The sequence below is a fragment of the Salvelinus sp. IW2-2015 genome, unplaced genomic scaffold (genome assembly GCF_002910315.2).
Source record: "Salvelinus sp. IW2-2015 unplaced genomic scaffold, ASM291031v2 Un_scaffold7830, whole genome shotgun sequence".
Taxonomy (NCBI): Eukaryota; Metazoa; Chordata; class Actinopteri; order Salmoniformes; family Salmonidae; genus Salvelinus; species Salvelinus sp. IW2-2015.
The window spans coordinates 4,880-8,836 of NW_019949090.1; the positions used below are offsets into that span (position 1 = coordinate 4,880).

Sequence of the window (3,957 nt, forward strand, 5' to 3'; positions counted from 1 at the left end):
AATAAGCTAAATATCTAAACACACACACACAATAACAATATCAAATAAAACCTGTCTTGTCTTCAAAAATGTCAAACTGCCCCAGAGCTACAAGCAACAACTCGGCCCGAATACACATCATTGCCACATAAAAAAGGAACGTTTTTTGGGGGTATGTGTTCAGATAGGGACCCTAGTTCTGGGGAATGTAATGTTTTTAAAAAGCAGAGGGATTCTCGATTGAAGACAAGCAAAGACCGAGACGTCCCGATGAAAATATAGGATATTGGGATAGATTTAGACTTAGACCCAAACAACATCTGTGTTATCCTGAACCCTGAACCCCGGTAGAGGAAGACAGGAAAGCCTTTGGGAAAAAAATAACCATAATAAAAGTGGGTCAGTCCAGAATTCGTGGTCATTTAAAAAACCTTAAAACTCTTTAATACTTGTGTAAGATTTCGCGGGGCATCAATGGAGACATCAACGGACATCGTTTACAAAACATCTGAGGCTTTTCAGTAAGAAGTAGCACAAAAATATATTTAATTACGTTTTATATATTTTACATTCAAAAGCACATGTTATTTTCAAGCATACATATTATGTTAGATTGTACATCCTTGATTAATGCTTATTTTAGATTTTTTTTTTAAACCAAAGTATATTTTCTGGCCCATAATATAGACAAACAGACTGTATTGTGTTTCAGGACACCCCAGACTTTTTAGGCCGCATATAAGGATAGATTCATCATGGAGACAGTGATCCCAGTGGAGATCGTATCTTATTATGTGTGTAAGGGCAGTGTTTGAGTAAACCCCCTTGTTCATAAATTCATTGTTATTCCTTCATGTCCCTTTCAACTGGAAAAAAAGAGAAGAGTGTAACAATTAGTTTCAAGTTGATTGCACTGCTATTGCATTGTTGTATTAAACGATAACAAGGTTACATCCCACTCACTATCGGATAATGTCGTTGATTGAATAAGCGAAAAATTTTTGTTTTGGGTTCCTTAAACACCTTCATCTCCTCCATCTGGCAGTGTCTTGTCGTATGTACGAAAAACTCCGGGAGGCTGTTGTTACCAGTAAGCCCGTCTTAGTGAGCCTGTAGCTGAACGGGCAAACGGGGGCCTCCACCCTGCAGCCGATATCCGACCTCCACAAGCTCGTAACCCGACTGCATAGCAAAGAAGAGATATAATCAGAGGGTAAGAAGAAGAGGAATTCCAAACAGCTCTGTCATTTGGGAATTTGGTTTTATAATCGCAACCTCAAAGAGTTACCTTTGTACGCTATTCACGGTTGTCTAACTTTATCTCGATATTCATCGCTTCACGATCCCAGCGGGACACTTGGCAATTTCACCGTGATTGTCCTATCTGAGAAGGAGAAGAAAGGTATGAACTGTCTTTTCTGGTTTCAACATTGATTGGGGGCTGTGACCCGTAATTCTATGAAATACTCACACTCACTTTGAGGGTCCACCGTGCAGTCGTCAAAACGATAATCCCGGTGGTTCTGCAGTAGGATTCTGATTGCTAGAGATTTCAATCTCGACGAAAATATGTAATCCTCTCCAAGAAAGAGCTTTCTTGGTCGTTTATTGTCATCCGTGTGACACTGGTCACACGACACGGGATTGAACATTTTTCGCCATATGTAGCGTAATGCTTTTTACCCCTATAAATGGGCAGGTCCATGGTGACACACAGACAATACCCTGTGAGGGTAGTATTGATATGAGATATTGTTAGAACATTACCCTCTAGCGGTACCATGATACATGATCAAGTAACCACCACCTTATCAATGAACCTCATGGTATCAGTTACCAGCTCCCTCTAGCGGCAACCCGAATAGATATACAAATATATTCCAGACCCAACCCCACACATATTTTGTAAAATTGTGTAGATTTTGCTGTTCGGTCCTGATACATCAATCGTCATCAGGATCACCCCCCTTTCTTGCATCATTTACTAAACATTACACAAACAATACGGAAGCGACCATAAACTCACCTATAACTCCGGTTTAGTACCAATAGTCCCTGCATCTGTGTCATGTTTCCTTATCTTCTGTGGATTGGCAGCGAGCGATGTTCCCAGCACAGGGTTCAAGCTGGCTGACTGGCTGCTGCCAAACAGCAACCGCTTTATCAGCAGACGGTTTACTCCCCCTGTTAAAAAAAAGTGATCCCAGGGGAGTCTGCAGACAGAGACAATGGGTTTGTCTTCAGGCAGAGTGAATCACAGGATGAATACAGAGCCAAGTATATTTCTCAAGAAATGAAGTGGGGGACTTCCCCGGAAAACACCACACCCCTCTCAACATAAACATGTAAATATAACAGACATACAGTAATAGACAGAACCATTATTATAAATGATTAATAATGTAAGATTATAAATGAAAAAACAAATGATATCCAGAATCTAGAATGTAAAAATGTAAAAGTAAAAAAAATATACAGAGAGTAAAACTAGAATATATTTGTAAAAGTAAAGAGTAAGGAAAAAGTTCTCTCAAAAATATAAGTTTAAGTTAGAAAATTCTCTTTATGTTAAAAAAAAGACTTATAAAGTGTAAGAAAGAAGTACACACCGAGTGATGTCCACTCCAAGAGAGACCTTGTTATTCTGAGAATCTTCTGTTGAGGAGGCAACTCCTTAAAAAAGCAGGGACTGACCTCCCAACAGGTGATATTAATCCCTGTTGTCAATTATCTAAATCCCATTTCAGATATTCTTTGTGTTTCTGACTGAAGGGGATAATATAATTACCCTGTTGCCTCAGTTCAGTTACAATTGATCATCTGTCACCATGCCAGCAGGCCTTGTTAGTGAAAGCTTCACTGGAACCTCTCTTATATAAAGCTGAAATGGGTGGAGATGAGATTCATTTGTAAAACCACAAGGTTTCAATTATTGTTTAGACACCCCAGCAACATCTGTTGCCGGGATAAGAAGCGACCCCAACATCAAGTAGTTTCGCATCTCTTCTGGTTTCAATATCCCCCTTCTTATCAACAAGTGCATTAGGACCGAGATATAGTTGTCTAATCTCGGTCTTCGTACATAGTACATAAAACTGGAGTATCAATACACACTCTGTCTCGATACACAGGTCCCTATGTATAGCCTAGAAACTCGGTCTTGCTGCATATCCTAGAAACTAGGTCTCGATACATATACAAGATATCCAAGAGACTCGGTCTCGATACATAGCAAAGAGACTCATAGCCAAGAGACTCGGTCCCGATACATTGCCTAGAAACTTGGTCTCGATGCATATCTGAAAGCCCTACGTATTGGGACCGAGTATCCGAGGCTTACGTACTGAGACCGAGCTTTAGCCCTACTATTGGGACCCAGTTTCCTAGGCTTACATACTGAGACCTCGGCCAAGTACTGAGACCGAGATTTCACCCTAAGTATTGGGATAGAGTTTCCTAGGCTTACATACTGAGACCTTGGCTACTATTGAGACCGAGTTTTCACCCTACATATTGGGACCACCTCGGCTACCTATTGAGACCGAGTGTTTATCTATACATAAGAATCTCATTGTTAGTACATTCAAGACTGTCCTGTATAAAAGATTGAGGACAGCTATACTCTGAGCAATAAGTGACTTCTTCTTATGGTCCTCCTCAGTCAAGCATTTAAAATTGCGTTTCAAACTTGATCTCATTCAAATGTTAGTTCGTACTCTCATTCAACCCAGTTAATATCTGCGACCCCGCATTAGGGCCTCGTCCAGTTTTTTATTTTATTTTTTAAAAATGTAAAAAAAGATTCACCCCCTTTTCTCCCCAATTTTCGTGGTATCCAATCGCTAGTAATTACTATCTTGTCTCATCACTACAACTCCCGTACAGGCTCGGGAGAGACGAAGGTCGAAAGTCATGCGTCCTCCGAAGCACAACCCAACCAAGCCGCACTGCTTCTTAACACAGCACGCCTCCAACCCG

At 40.5% G+C, this 3,957-nt stretch overlaps 1 long non-coding RNA gene across 1 annotated transcript; it reads right to left on the bottom strand.

The window, feature by feature from the left end:
* Positions 1-761: 761 nt before the first annotated feature.
* LOC139027163 (uncharacterized) lies at positions 762-2,267 on the bottom strand. Its single transcript, XR_011479212.1, has 5 exons — positions 2,006-2,267; positions 1,451-1,704; positions 1,268-1,363; positions 943-1,161; positions 762-845 (listed from the first exon to the last, which is right to left on the bottom strand). It is a non-coding gene; the product is annotated as an uncharacterized lncRNA (long non-coding RNA).
* Between the last annotated feature and the right edge of the window lie 1,690 nt (positions 2,268-3,957).